Source organism: Mobula birostris, chromosome 13 (genome assembly GCF_030028105.1).
Source record: "Mobula birostris isolate sMobBir1 chromosome 13, sMobBir1.hap1, whole genome shotgun sequence".
Lineage (NCBI taxonomy): Eukaryota > Metazoa > Chordata > Chondrichthyes > Myliobatiformes > Myliobatidae > Mobula > Mobula birostris.
The window spans coordinates 13,516,099-13,531,713 of NC_092382.1; positions in this window are offsets into that span (position 1 = coordinate 13,516,099).

Sequence of the window (15,615 nt, forward strand, 5' to 3'; positions counted from 1 at the left end):
GGGGAGACGGAGAGAGGGAGGGGAGAGTTGGGGGTTGAAGTGCGGGGTCGGGGAGAGAGGGACTGAGATCAGGAGGGAGGGGGTGGGGGGACATGGCCGGGGAAGAGAGAGGAGGGAGAGGGAGGGGAGACAGAGAGAGGGAGGGGAGAGTTGGGGGTTGAAGTGCGGGGTGGGGGAGAGAGGGACAGAGGTCAGGAGGGAGGGGGTGGGGGGACATGGCCGGGGAAGAGAGAGGAGGGAGAGGGAGGGGAGACGGAGTGAGGGTGGGGAGAGTTGGGGGTCGGGGCCGGGGTCCGGGGAGAGAGGGACAGAGATCAGGAGGGGTGGGATTGGGGGGACATGGCCGGGGAAGAGAGAGGAGGGAGAGGGAGGGGAGAGTTGGTGGTCGGGGTCGGGGTCGGGGAGAGAGGGACAGAGATCAGGAGGGAGGGGAGGGGCAGGGGGGACATGGCCGGGGAAGAGAGAGCAGGGAGAGGGAGGGGAGACGGAGAGAGGGAGGGGAGAGTTGGGGTTTGAAGTGTGGGGTCGGGGAGAGAGGGACAGAGATCAGGAGGGAGGGGAGGGTGTGGGGGGACATGGCCGGGGAAGAGAGAGGAGGGAGAGGGAGGGGAGACGGAGAGAGGGAGGGGAGAGTTGGGGGTTGAAGTGCAGGGTCGGGGTCGGGGAGAGAGGGACAGAGATCAGGAGGGAGGGGAGGGGGTTGGGGGACATGGCCGGAGAAGAGAGAGGAGGGAGAGGGAGGGGAGACGAAGACAGGGAGGGGAGAGTTGGGGGTTGAAGTGCGGGGTTGGGATCGGGGTCGAGGAGAGAGGGACAGAGATCAGGAGGGAGGGGGTGGGGGGACATGGCCGGGGAAGAGAGAGGAGGGAGGGGGAGGGGAGACGGAGAGAGGGAGGGGAGAGTTGGGGGTCGGGGTCGGGGAGAGAGGGACAGAGATCAGGAGGGAGGGGAGGGGTTGGGGGGACATGGCCGGGGAAGAGAGAGGAGGGAGAGGGAGGGGAGACGGAGAGAGGGAGGGGAGAGTTGGGGGTTGAAGTGCGGGGTCGGGGAGAGAGGGACTGAGATCAGGAGGGAGGGGGTGGGGGGACATGGCCGGGGAAGAGAGAGGAGGGAGAGGGAGGGGAGACAGAGAGAGGGAGGGGAGAGTTGGGGGTTGAAGTGCGGGGTCGGGGAGAGAGGGACAGAGGTCAGGAGGGAGGGGGTGGGGGGACATGGCCGGGGAAGAGAGAGGAGGGAGAGGGAGGGGAGACGGAGTGAGGGTGGGGAGAGTTGGGGGTCGGGGCCGGGGTCCGGGGAGAGAGGGACAGAGATCAGGAGGGGTGGGATTGGGGGGACATGGCCGGGGAAGAGAGAGGAGGGAGAGGGAGGGGAGAGTTGGTGGTCGGGGTCGGGGTCGGGGAGAGAGGGACAGAGATCAGGAGGGAGGGGAGGGGCAGGGGGGACATGGCCGGGGAAGAGAGAGCAGGGAGAGGGAGGGGAGACGGAGAGAGGGAGGGGAGAGTTGGGGTTTGAAGTGTGGGGTCGGGGAGAGAGGGACAGAGATCAGGAGGGAGGGGAGGGTGTGGGGGGACATGGCCGGGGAAGAGAGAGGAGGGAGAGGGAGGGGAGACGGAGAGAGGGAGGGGAGAGTTGGGGGTTGAAGTGCGGGGTCGGGGTCGGGGAGAGAGGGACAGAGATCAGGAGGGAGGGGAGGGGGTGGGGGGACATGGCCGGAGAAGAGAGAGGAGGGAGAGGGAGGGGAGACGAAGACAGGGAGGGGAGAGTTGGGGGTTGAAGTGCGGGGTTGGGATCGGGGTCGAGGAGAGAGGGACAGAGATCAGGAGGGAGGGGGTGGGGGGACATGGCCGGGGAAGAGAGAGGAGGGAGGGGGAGGGGAGACGGAGAGAGGGAGGGGAGAGTTGGGGGTCGGGGTCGGGGAGAGAGGGACAGAGATCAGGAGGGAGGGGAGGGGTTGGGGGGACATGGCCGGGGAAGAGAGAGGAGGGAGAGGGAGGGGAGACGGAGAGAGGGAGGGGAGAGTTGGGGGTTGAAGTGCGGGGTCGGGGTCGGGGAGAGAGGGACAGAGATGAGGAGGGAGGGGGTGGGGGGACATGGCGGGGGAAGGGAGAGGAGGGACAGGGAGGGGAGACGGACAGACGGAGGGGAGAGTTGGGGGTTGGGGTCGGGGTCGGCGAAAGAGGGACAGAGAACAGGAGGGAGGGGAGGGGATGTGGGGACATGGCTGGGGAAGAGAGAGGAGGGAGAGGGAGGGGAGACGGAGAGAGGGAGGGGAGAGTTGGGGGTCGGGGTCGTGGTCGGGGAGAGAGGGACAGAGATGAGGAGGGAGGGGATGGGGGGACATGGCCGGGGAAGAGAGAGGAGGGAGAGGGAGGGGAGACGGAGAGAGGGAGGGGAGAGTTGGGGGTTGAAGTGCGGGGTCGGGGTCGGGGAGCGAGGGACAGAGATCAGGAGGGAGGGGAGGGGGTGGGGGGACATGGCCGGGGAAGAGAGAGGAGGGATAGGGAGGGGAGACGGAGAGAGGGAGGGGAAAGTTGAGGGTTGAAGTGCGGGGTCGGGGTCGGGGAGAGAGGGACAGAGATCAGGAGGGAGGGGGTGGGGGGACATGGCCGGGGAAGAGAGAGGACGGAGAGGGAGGGGAGACGGAGAGAGGGAGGGGAGAGTTGGGGGTTGGGGTCGGGGTCGGGGAGAGAGGGACAGAGAACAGGAGGGAGGGGAGGGGATGTGGGGACATGGCCGGGGAAGAGAGAGGAGGGAGAGGGAGGGGAGACGGAGAGAGGAAGGGGAGAGTTGGGGGTCGGGGAGGGAGGGACAGAGATCAGGAGGGTGGGGATGGGGGAAATGGTCGGGGAAGAGAGAGGACGGAGAGGGAGGGGAGACGGAGACAGGGAGGGGAGAGTTGGGGGTCGGGGTCGGGGAGAGAGGTACAGAGATCAGGAGGGAGGGGAGGGGAGGGGAGGGGGGACATGGCCGGGGAAGAGAGGGGATGGAGAGGGAGGGGATGGGATGGGGAGGACATGGCCGGGGAAGAGAGAGGAGCGAGAGGGAGGGGAGACGGAGAGAGGGAGGGGAGAGTTGGAGGTTGAAGTGCGGGATCGGGGTCGGGGAGAAAGGGACAGAGATCAGGAGGGGTGGGGATGGGGGGACGTGGCCGGGGAAGAGAGATGAGGGAGAGGGAGGGGAGACGGAGAGAGGGAGGGGAGAGTTGGGGGTCAGGGTTGGGGTCGGGGTCGGGGAGAGAGGGACAGAGATCAGGAGGGAGGGGATGGGGTGGGGGGACATGGCCGGGGAAGTGAGAGGAGGGAGAGGGAGGGGAGATGGAGAGTGGGAGGGGAGAGTTGGGGGTCGGGGTCGGGGTCGGGGAGAGAGGGACAGAGATCAGGAGGGAGGGGATGGGGTGCGGGGACATGGCTGGGGAAGAGAGAGGAGGGAGAGGGAGGGGAGACGGAGAGAGGGAGGGGAGAGTTGGGGGTTGGGGTCGTGGTCGGGGAGAGAGGGACAGAGAACAGGAGGGAGGGGAGGGGATGTGGGGACATGGCCGGGGAAGAGAGAGGAGGGAGAGGGAGGGGAGACGGAGAGAGGAAGGGGAGAGTTGGGGGTCGGGGAGGGAGGGACAGAGATCAGGAGGGTGAGGATGGGGGAAATGGCCGGGGAAGAGAGAGGACGGAGAGGGAGGGGAGACGGAGACAGGGAGGGGAGAGTTGGGGGTCGGGGTCGGGGAGAGAGGTACAGAGATCAGGAGGGAGGGGAGGGGAGGGGAGGGGGGACATGGCCGGGGAAGAGAGGGGATGGAGAGGGAGGGGATGGGATGGGGAGGACATGGCCGGGGAAGAGAGAGGAGCGAGAGGGAGGGGAGACGGAGAGAGGGTGGGGAGAGTTGGAGGTTGAAGTGCGGGATCGGGGTCGGGGAGAAAGGGACAGAGATCAGGAGGGGTGGGGATGGGGGGACGTGGCCGGGGAGGAGAGATGAGGGAGAGGGAGGGGAGACGGAGAGAGGGAGGGGAGAGTTGGGGGTCAGGGTTGGGGTCGGGGTCGGGGAGAGAGGGACAGAGATATGGAGGGAGGGGGTGGGGGGACATGGCCGGGGAAGAGAGAGGAGGGAGAGGAAGGGGAGATGGAGAGAGGGAGGGGAGAGTTGGGGCTCGGGGTCGGGGTCGGGGTCAGGGAGGGACAGAGATCAGGAGGGAGGGGAGTGGGTGGGGGGACATGGCCGGGGAAGAGAGAGGAGGGAGAGGGAGGGGAGATGGAGAGAGGGAGGGGAGAGTTGGGGCTCGGGGTCGGGGTCGGGGTCAGGGAGGGACAGAGATCAGGAGGGAGGGGAGTGGGTGGGGGGACATGGCCGGGGAAGAGAGAGGAGGGAGAGGGAGGGGAGATGGAGAGAGGGAGGGGAGAGTTGGGGGTCGGGGTCGGGGTCGGGGAGAGAGGGACAGAGATCAGGAGGGAGGGGATGGGGTGGGGGGACATGGCCGGGGAAGAGAGAGGAGGGAGAGGGAGGGGAGACGGAGAGAGGAAGGGGAGAGTTGGGGGTCGGGGAGGGAGGGACAGAGATCAGGAGGGTGGGGATGGGGGAAATGGCCGGGGAAGAGAGAGGACGGAGAGGGAGGGGAGACGGAGACAGGGAGGGGAGAGTTGGGGGTCGGGGTCGGGGAGAGAGGTACAGAGATCAGGAGGGAGGGGAGGGGAGGGGAGGGGGGACATGGCCGGGGAAGAGAGGGGATGGAGAGGGAGGGGAGACGGAGAGAGGGGGGGAGAGTTGGGGGTTGAAGTGCGGGGTCGGGGTCGGGGAGCGAGGGACAGAGATCAGGAGGGAGGGGAGTGGGTGGGGGGACATGGCCGGGGAAGAGAGAGGAGGGAGAGGGAGGGGAGACGGAGAGAGGGAGGGGAAAGTTGAGGGTTGAAGTGCGGGGTCGGGGTCGGGGAGAGAGGGACAGAGATCAGGAGGGAGGGGATGGGGTGGGGGGACATGGCTGGGGAAGACAGAGGAGGGAGAGGGAGGGGAGACGGAGAGAGGGAGGGGAGAGTTGGGGGTTGGGGTCGTGGTCGGGGAGAGAGGGACAGAGAACAGGAGGGAGGGGAGGGGATGTGGGGACATGGCCGGGGAAGAGAGAGGAGGGAGAGGGAGGGGAGACGGAGAGAGGGAGGGGAGAGTTGGGGGTCGGGGAGGGAGGGACAGAGATCAGGAGGGTGGGGATGGGGGAAATGGCCGGGGAAGAGAGAGGACGGAGACAGGGAGGGGAGAGTTGGGGGTCGGGGTCGGGGAGTGAGGTACAGAGATCAGGAGGGAGGGGAGGGGAGGGGAGGGGGGACATGGCCGGGGAAGAGAGGGGATGGAGAGGGAGGGGATGGGATGGGGGGGACATGGCCGGGGAAGAGAGAGGAGCGAGAGGGAGGGGAGACGGAGAGAGGGAGGGGAGAGTTGGAGGTTGAAGTGCGGGGTCGGGGTCGGACAGAAAGGGACAGAGATCAGGAGGGGTGGGGATGGGGGGACGTGGCCGGGGAAGAGAGATGAGGGAGAGGGAGGGGAGACGGAGAGAGGGAGGGGAGAGTTGGGGGTCAGGGTTGGGGTCGGGGTCGGGGAGAGAGGGACAGAGATCAGGAGGGAGGGGGTGGGGGGACATGGCCGGGGAAGAGAGAGGAGGGAGAGGGAGGCGAGACTGAGAGAGGGAGGGGAGAGTTGGGGGTCGGGGTCGGTGAGAGAGGGACAGAGATCAGGAGGGTGGGGATGGTGGGGACGTGGCTGGGGAAGAGAGATGAGGGAGAGGGAGGGGAGACGGAGAGAGGGAGGGGAGAGTTGGGGGTCAGGGTTGGGGTCGGGGTCGGGGAGAGAGGGACAGAGATCAGGAGGGAGGGGGTGGGGGGACATGGCCGGGGAAGAGAGAGGAGGGCGAGGGAGGGGAGACGGAGAGAGGGAGAGAGGGAGGGGAGAGTTGTGGGTTGAAGTGCGGGGTCGGGGAGAGAGGGATAGAGATCAGGAGGGAGGGTGTAGGGGGACATGGCCGGGGAAGAGAGAGGACGGAGAGGGAGGGGAGACAGAGACAGGGAGGGGAGAGTTGGGGGTCGGGGAGAGAGGGACAGAGATCAGGAGGGAGGGGGTGGGGGGACATGGCCGGGGAAGAGAGAGGAGGGAGAGGGAGGGGAGAGGGAGAGAGGGAGGGGAGAGTTGTGGGTTGAAGTGCGGGGTCGGGGAGAGAGGGACAGAGATCAGGAGGGAGGGGGTGGGGGGACATGGCCGGGGAAGAGAGAGGAGGGAGAGGGAGGGGAGACGGAGAGAGGGAGGGAAGAGTTGGGGGTTGAAGTGCGGGGTCGGGGTCGGGGAAAGAGGGAGAGACCAGGAGGGAGGGGAGGGGATGGGGGGACATGGCGGGGGAAGAGAGAGGAGGGAGACGGAGGGGAGACAGAGAGAGGGAGGGGAGAGTTGGGGTTTGAAGTGCGGGGTCAGGGAGAGAGGGACAGAGATCAGGAGGGAGGGGAGGGGAGGGGATGGGGGGACATAGCCGGGGAAGAGAGAGGAGGGAGAAGGAGGGGAGACGGAGAGAGGGAGGGGAGAGTTGGGGGTCGAGAAGAGAGGGACAGAGATCAGGAGGGGAGGGGATGGGGGGACATGACCGGGGAAGAGAGAGGAGGGAGAGGGAGGGGAGACTGAGAGATGGAGGGGACAGTTGGGGGTCGGGGTCGGGGAGAGAGGGACAGAGATCAGGAGGGAGGGGATGGGGGGACATGGCCGGGGAAGAGAGAGGAGGGAGAGGGAGGGGAGACGGAGCGATGGAGGGGAGAGTTGGGGGTCGGGGTCGGGGTCGGGGAGAGAGGGACAGAGATCAGGAGGGAGGGGGTGGGGGGACATTGGGGGGGAAGGGTGAGGAGGGAGAGGGAGGGGAGACGGACAGAGGGAGGGAGAGTTGGGGGTCGGAGTCGGGGTCGAGGAGAGAGGGACAGAGATCAGGAGGCAGGGGATGGGGGGACATGGTCGGGGAAGAGAGAGGAAGGAGAGGGAGGGGAGACGGAGAGAGGGAGGGGAGAGTTGGGGGTGGAAGTGCGGGGTCGGGGTCGGGGAGAGAGGGACAGAGATGAGGAGGGAGGGGGTGGGGGGACATGGCCGGGGAAGAGAGAGGAGGGAGAGGGAGGTGAGACGGAGAGAGGGAGGGGAGAGTTGGGGGTTGAAGTGCGGGGTCGGGGTCGGGGAGCGAGGGACAGAGATCAGGAGGGAGGGGAGTGGGTGGGGGGACATGGCCAGGGAAGAGAGAGGAGGGAGAGGGAGGGGAGACGGAGAGAGGGAGGGGAAAGTTGAGGGTTGAAGTGCGGGGTCGGGGTCGGGGAGAGAGGGACAGAGATCAGGATGGAGGGGATGGGGTGGGGGGACATGGCCGGGGAAGAGAGAGGAGGGAGAGGGAGGGGAGATGGAGAGAGGGAGGGGAGAGTTGGGGGTCGGGGTCGGGGTCGGGGTCGGGGAGAGAGGGACAGAGATCAGGAGGGAGGGGAGGGGATGGGGGACATGGTCGGGGCAGAGAGAGGAAGGAGAGGGAGGGGAGAGTTGGGGGTGGAAGTGCGGGGTCGGGGTCGGGGAGAGAGGGACAGAGATGAGGAGGGAGGGGGTGGGGGGACATGGCCGGGGAAGAGAGAGGAGGGAGAGGGAGGTGAGACGGAGAGAGGGAGGGGAAAGTTGGGGGTTGAAGTGCGGGGTCGGGGTCGGGGAGCGAGGGACAGAGATCAGGAGGGAGGGGAGTGGGTGGGGGGACATGGCCAGAGAAGAGAGAGGAGGGAGAGGGAGGGGAGACGGAGAGAGGGAGGGGAAAGTTGAGGGTTGAAGTGCGGGGTCGGGGTCGGGGAGAGAGGGACAGAGATCAGGATGGAGGGGATGGGGTGGGGGGACATGGCCGGGGAAGAGAGAGGAGGGAGAGGGAGGGGAGATGGAGAGAGGGAGGGGAGAGTTGGGGGTCGGGGTCGGGGTCGAGGTCGGGGAGAGAGGGACAGAGATCAGGAGGGAGGGGAGGGGGTGGGGGGACATGGCCGGGGAAGAGAGAGGAGGGAGAGGGAGGGGAGACGGAGAGAGGGAGGGGAGAGTTGGGGGTCGGGGTCGGGGTCGGGGAGAGAGGGACAGAGATCAGGAGGGAGGGGATGGAATGGGGGGACATGGCCGGGGAAGAGAGAGGAGGGAGAGGGAGGGGAGACGGAGAGAGGGTGGGGAGAGTTGGGGGTTGAAGTGTGGGGTCGGGGTCGGGGAGAGAGGGACAGAGATCAGGAGGAAGGGGGTGGGGGGACATGGCCGAGGAAGAGAGAGGAGGGCGAGGGAGGGGAGACGGAGAGGGGGAGAGAGGGAGGGGAGAGTTGTGGGTTGAAGTGCGGGGTCGGGGAGAGAGGGACAGAGATCAGGAGGGTGGGGATGGTGGGACATGGCCGGGGAAGAGAGAGGACGGAGAGGGAGGGGAGACGGCGACAGGGAGGTGAGAGTTGGGGGTCGGGGTCGGGGAGGGAGGGACAGAGATCAGGAGGGAGGGGAGGGGAGGGGAGGGGGGACAAGGCCGGGGAAGAGAGAGGAGGGAGAGGGAGGGGAGACGGAGAGAGGGAGGGGAGAGTTGGGGGTCGGGGTCGGGGAGGGAGGGACAGAGATCAGGAGGGAGGGGAGGGGAGGGGAGGGGGGACATGGCCGGGTAAGAGAGAGGAGGGAGAGGGAGGGGAGACGGAGAGAGGGAGAGAGGGAGGGGAGAGTTTTGGGTTGAAGTGCGGGGTCGGGGAGAGAGGGTCAGAGATCAGGAGGGAGGGGGTGGGGGGACATGGCCGGGGAAGAGAGAGGAGGGAGAGGGAGGGGAGACGGGGAGAGGGAGGGGAGACGTAGAGAGGGAGGGAAGAGTTGGGGGTTGAAGTGCGGGGTTGGGGTCGGGGAGAGAGGGACAGAGAACAGGAGGGAGGGGAGGGGATGTGGGGACATGGCCGGGGAAGAGAGAGGAGGGAGAGGGAGGGGAGACGGAGAGAGGAAGGGGAGAGTTGGGCGTCGGGGAGGGAGGGACAGAGATCAGGAGGGTGGGGATGGGGGGACATGGCCGGGGAAGAGAGAGGAGGGAGAGGGAGGGGAGACGGAGAGAGGGAGGGGAGAGTTGGGGGTGGAAGTGCGTGGTCGGGGTCGGGGAGAGAGGGACAGAGATGAGGAGGGAGGGGGTGGGGGGACATGGCCGGGGAAGAGAGAGGAGGGAGAGGGAGGTGAGACGGAGAGAGGGAGGGGAGAGTTGGGGGTTGAAGTGCGGGGTCGGGGTCGGGGAGCGAGGGACAGAGATCAGCAGGGAGGGGAGGGGGTGGGGGGACATGGCTGGGGAAGAGAGAGGAGGGAGAGGGAGGGGAGACGGAGAGAGGGAGGGGAGAGTTGGGGGTTGGGGTCGGGGTCGAGGAGAGAGGGACAGAGAACAGGAGGGAGGGGAGGGGATGTGGGGACATGGCCGGGGAAGAGAGAGAAGGGAGAGGGAGGGGAGACGGAGAGAGCAAGGGAAGAGTTGGGGGTCGGGGAGGGAGGGACAGAGATCAGGAGGGTGGGGATGGGGGGACATGGCCGGGAAGAGAGAGGACGGAGAGGGAGGGGAGACGGAGAGAGGGAGAGAGGGAGGGGAGAGTTGTGTGTTGAAGTGCGGGGTCGGGGAGAAAGGGACAGAGATCAGGAGGGAGGGGGTGGGGGGACATGGCCGGGGAAGAGAGAGGAGGGAGAAGGAGGGGAGACGGAGAGAGGGAGGGGAGAGTTGGGGGTCGGGCTCGGGGTCGGGGAGAGAGGGACAGAGATCAGGAGGGTGGGGATGGTGGGACACGGCCGGGGAAGAGAGAGGAGGGAGAGGGAGGGGAGACGGAGGGGAGAGTTGGGGGTCGGGGAGTGAGGGACAGAGATGAGGAGGGAGGGGGTGGGGGGACATGGCCGGGGAAGAGAGAGGAGGGAGAGGGAGGGGAGACGGAGAGAGAGAGAGAGGGAGGGGAGAGTTGTGGGTTGAAGTGCGGAGTCGGGGAGAGAGGGACAGAGATCAGGAGGGAGGGGAGGGGTGGGGATGGGGGGACATGGCCGGGGAAGAGAGAGGACGCAGAGGGAGGGGAGACGGAGACAGGGAGGGGAGAGTTGGGGGTCGGGATCGGGGAGAGAGATACAGAGATCAGGAGGGAGGGGAGGGGAGGGGGGACATGGCAGGGGAAGAGAGAGGAGGGAGAGGAGGGGAGACGGAGAGAGGGAGGGACAGTTGGGGGTCGGGGTCGGGGAGAGAGGGACAGAGATCAGGAGGGAGGGGATGGGGGGACATGACCCGGGAAGAGAGAGGAGGGAGAGGGAGGGAAATGGAGAGAGGGAGAGAGGAAGGGGAGAGTTGTGGTTGAAGTGCGGAGTCGGGGAGAGAGGGACAGAGATCAGGAGGGAGGGGATGGGATGGGGGGAGATGGCCGGGGAAGAGAGAGGAGGGAGAGGGAGGGAGACGGAGAGAGGAGGGGAGAGTTGGAGGTTGAAGTGCGGGGTTGGGGTCGGGGAGAGAGGGACAGAGATCAGAGGGAGGGGGTGGGGGGACATGGCCGGGGAAGAGAGAGGAGGGCGAGGGAGGGGAGATGGAGAGAGGGAGAGAGGGAGGGAGAGTTGTGGGTTGAAGTGTGGGGTCGGGGAGAGAGGGACAGAGATCAGGAGGGAGGGGGTGGGGGGACATGGCCGGGGAAGAGAGAGGAGGGAGAAGGAGGGGAGACGGAGAGAGGGGAGTGGAGAGTTGGGGGTCGGGGTCGGGGTCGGGGAGAGTGGGACAGAGATCAGGAGGGTGGGGATGGTGGGACACGGCCGGGGAAGAGAGAGGAGGGAGAGGGAGGGGAGACGGAGGGGAGAGTTGGGGTTCGGGGAGAGAGGGACAGAGATCAGGAGGGAGGGGGTGGGGGGACATGGCCGGGGAAGAGAGAGGAGGGAGAGGGAGGGGAGACGGAGAGAGGGAGAGAGGGAGGGGAGCGTTGTGGGTTGAAGTGCGGGGTCGGGGAGAGAGGGACAGAGATCAGGAGGGAGGGGAGGGGGATGGGGGGACATGGCGGGGGAAGAGAGAGGAGGGGAGAGGGGAGCGGAGACGGAGAGAGGGAGGGGAGAGTTGGTAGTTGAAGTGCGGGGTCGGGGGAGAGAGGGACAGAGATCAGGAGGGAGGGGAGGGGAGGGGATGGGGGGACATGGCCGGGGAAGAGAGAGGAGGGAGAGGGAGGGGAGACGGAGAGAGGGAGGGGAGAGTTGGGGGTCGGGAGAGGAGGGACAGAGATCAGGAGGGGAGGGGATGGGGGGCCATGACCCGGGAAGAGAGAGGAGGGAGAGGGAGGGGAGACGGAGAGAGGGAGGGGAGAGTTGGGGGTCGGGGAGAGAGGGACAGAGATCAGGAGGGGAGGGGATGGGGGGACATGACCCGGGAAGAGAGAGGAGGGAGAGGGAGGGGAGACGGAGAGAGGGAGGGGAGAGTTGGGGTCGGGGTCGGGGAGAGAGGGACAGAGATCAGGAGGGAGGGGATGGGGGGACATGCCCGGGGGAAGAGAGAGGAGGGAGAGGGAGGGGAGACTGGGAGAGGGAGGGGAGACGGATAGAGGGAGGGGAGAGTTGGGGGTCGGGGAGAGAGGGACAGAGATCAGGAGGGAGGGGGTGGGGGGACATGGCCGGGGAAGAGAGAGGAGGGAGAGGGAGGGGAGAGGGAGAGAGGGGGGGAGAGTTGTGGTTGAAGTGCGGGGTCGGGGAGAAAGGGACAGAGATCAGGAGGGAGGGGAGGGGATGGGGGACATGGCGGGGGAAGAGAGAGGAGGGAGAGGGAGGGAGACGGAGAGAGGGAGGGGAGAGTTGGGGGTTGAAGTGCGGGTCGGGGAGAGAGGGACAGAGATCAGGAGGGAGGGGAGGGGAGGGGGATGGGGGGACATGGCCGGGGAAGAGAGAGAAGGGAGAGGGAGGGGAGACGGAGAGAGGGAGGGAGAGAGGGACAGAGATCAGGAGGGGAGGGGATGGGGGGGACATGACCGGGGAAGAGAGAGGAGGGAGAGGGAGGGGAGACGGAGAGAGGGAGGGGAGAGTTGGGGGTCGGGGTCGGGGAGAGAGGGACAGAGATCAGGAGGGAGGGGATGGGGGGACATGACCGGGGAAGAGAGAGGAGAGAGAGGGAGGGGAGACGGAGACAGGCAGGGGGAAGTTGGGGGTTGAAGTGCGGGGTCGGGGTCGGGGAGAGAGGGACAGAGATCAGAGGGAGGGGAGGGCGGGACATGACCAGGGAAGAGAGAGGAGGGAGAGGGAGGGGAGATGGAGAGAGGGAGAGGAGAGTTGGGGGTTGAAGTGTGGGGTCGGGGTCGGGGAGAGAGGGACAGAGATCAGGAGAGAGGGGAGGGGTGTGGGAACATGGCCGGGGAAGAGACAGGAGGGAGAGGGAGGGGAGACGGAGAGAGGGAGGGAGAGTTGGGGGTCGGGGTCGGGGAGATAGGGACAGAGATCAGGAGGGTGGGGGTGGGGGGACATGGCCGGGAGAGAGAGAGGAGGGAGAGAGAGGGGAGACGGAGAGAGGGAGGGGAGAGTTGGGGGTTGAAGTGCGGGGTCGGGGAGAGAGGGACAGAGATCAGGAGGGAGGGGATGGGTGGGGGGGATATGGCCGGGGAAGAGAGAGGGAAGGAGAGGGAGGGGAGAGTTGGGGGTCGGGGTCAGGGTCGGGGAGAGATGGACAGAGATCAGGAGGGAGGGGGTGGGGGGACATGACCGGGGAAGAGAGAGGAGGGAGAGGAAGGGAGACGGAGCGAGGGAGGGGAGAGTTGGGGTCGGGGCCGGGGAGAGAGGGACAGAGATCAGGAGGGAGGGGATGGGGGGGACATGGCCGGGGAAGAGAGAGGAGGGAGAGGGAGGGGAGACGGAGAGAGGGAGGGGAGAGTTGGGGGTCGGGGAGGGAGGGACAGAGATCAGGAGGGAGGGGATGGGGGACATGGCCGGGGAAGAGGGAGTAGGGAGAGGGAGGGGAGATGGAGAGAGGGACGGGAGAGTTGGGGATCGGGGTCGGGGTCGGGAGAGAGGGACAGAGATCAGGAGGGAGGGGGTGGGGGGGCATGGCTGGGGAAGAGAGAGGAGGAGAGGGAGGGGAGACGGAGAGAGGGAGGGGAGAGTTGGGGGTTGAAGTGCGGGGTCGGGGAGAGAGGGACAGAGATCAGGAGGGAGGGGGTGGGGGGACATGGCTGGGGAAGAGAGAGGAGGGAGAGGGAGGGGAGACGGAGAGAGGGAGGGGAGAGTTGGGGGTGGAAGTGCGGGGTCGGGGTTGCGGAGAGAGGGACAGAGATCAGGAGGGAGGGGAGGGGATGGGGGGACATGGCGGGGGAAGAGAGAGGAGGGAGAGGGAGGGGAGACGGAGAGAGGGAGGGGAGAGTTGGGGGTTGAAGTGCGGGGTCGGGGAGAGGAGGGACAGAGATCAGGAGGGAGGGGAGGGGAGGGGATGGGGGGACATGGCCGGGGAAGAGAGAGAAGGGAGAGGGAGGGGAGACGGAGAGAGGGAGGGGAGAGAGGGACAGAGATCAGGAGGGGAGGGGATGGGGGGACATGACCGGGGAAGAGAGAGGAGGGAGAGGGAGGGGAGACGGAGAGAGGGAGGGGAGAGTTGGGGGTCGGGGTCGGGGAGAGAGGGACAGAGATCAGGAGGGAGGGGATGGGGGGACATGACCGGGGAAGAGAGAGGAGAGAGAGGGAGGGGAGACGGAGACAGGCAGGGGGAAGGTGGGGGTTGAAGTGCGGGGTCGGGGTCGGGGAGAGAGGGACAGAGATCAGGAGGGAGGGGAGGGCGGGACATGACCAGGGAAGAGAGAGGAGGGAGAGGGAGGGGAGATGGAGAGAGGGAGAGGAGAGTTGGGGGTTGAAGTGTGGGGGTCGGGGGTCGGGGAGAGAGGGACAGAGATCAGGAGAGAGGGGAGGGGTGTGGGAACATGGCCGGGGAAGAGACAGGAGGGAGAGGGAGGGGAGACGGAGAGAGGGAGGGAGAGTTGGGGTCGGGGGTCGGGGAGATAGGGACAGAGATCAGGAGGGTGGGGGTGGGGGGACATGGCCGGGAGAGAGAGAGGAGGGAGAGAGAGGGGGAGACGGAGAGAGGGAGGGGAGAGTTGGGGGTTGAAGTGCGGGGTCGGGGAGAGAGGGACAGAGATCAGGAGGGAGGGGATGGGGTGGGGGGATATGGCCGGGGAAGAGAGAGGAAGGAGAGGGAGGGGAGAGTTGGGGGTCGGGGTCAGGGTCGGGGAGAGATGGACAGAGATCAGGAGGGAGGGGGTGGGGGGACATGACCGGGGAAGAGAGAGGAGGGAGAGGAAGGGGAGACGGAGCGAGGGAGGGGAGAGTTGGGGGTCGGGGCCGGGGAGAGAGGGACAGAGATCAGGAGGGAGGGGATGGGGGGACATGGCCGGGGGAAGAGAGAGGAGGGAGAGGGAGGGGAGACGGAGAGAGGGAGGGGAGAGTTGGGGGTCGGGGCCGGGGAGAGAGGGACAGAGATCAGGAGGGAGGGGATGGGGGGACATGGCCGGGGAAGAGGGAGTAGGGAGAGGGAGGGGAGATGGAGAGAGGGACGGGAGAGTTGGGGATCGGGGTCGGGGTCGGGGAGAGAGGGACAGAGATCAGGAGGGAGGGGGTGGGGGGGCATGGCTGGGGAAGAGAGAGGAGGAGAGGGAGGGGAGACGGAGAGAGGGAGGGGAGAGTTGGGGTTGAAGTGCGGGGTCGGGGAGAGAGGGACAGAGATCAGGAGGGAGGGGGTGGGGGGACATGGCTGGGAAGAGAGAGGGGGAGAGGGAGGGGAGACGGAGAGAGGGAGGGGAGAGTTGGGGGTGGAAGTGCGGGGTCGGGGTTGCGGAGAGAGGGACAGAGATCAGGAGGGAGGGGATGGGGGTGGGGGGACATGGCCGGGGAAGAGAGAGGAGGGAGAGGGAGGGGAGACGGAGAGAGAGAGGGGAGAGTTGGGGGTTGAAGTCCGGGGTCGGGGAGAGAGGGACAGAGATCAGGAGGGAGTGGAGGGGGGGTCATGACCAGGGAAGAGAGAGGAGGGAGAGGGAGGGGAGACGGACAGAGGGAGGGGAGAGTTGGGGGTCGGGGTCGGGGTCGGGGAGAAAGGGACAGAGATCAGGAGGGAGGGGATGGGGGGGACATGAACGGGGAAGGGAGAGGAGGGAGAGGGAGGGGAGTCGGAGAGAGGGAGGGGAGAGTTGGGGGTCGGGGTCGGGGTCTTGGAGAGAGGAACAGAGATCAGGAGGGAGGGGAGGGGGTGGGGGGACATGACCGGGGAAGGGAGAGGAGGGAGAGGGAGGGGAGACGGAGAGAGGGAGGGGAGAGTTGGGGGTCAGGGAGAGAGGGACAGAAATCAGGAGGGAGGGGATGGGGGGACATGACCGGGGAAGAGAGAGGAGGGAGAGGGAGGGGAGATTTGGGGATTGAAGTTCGGGGTCGGGGTCGGGGAGGGAGGGACAGAGATCAGGAGGGAGGGGATGGGATGGGGGGGGACATGGCCGGGGAAGAGAGAGGAGCGAGAGGGAGGGGAGACGGAGAGAGGGAGGGGAGAGTTGGAGGTTGAAGTGCGGGGTCGGGGTCGGGGAGAGAGGGACAGAGATCAGGAGGGGGGAGTTGGGGGTCGGGGTCGGGGTCGGGCGGGAGAGATGGACAGAGAT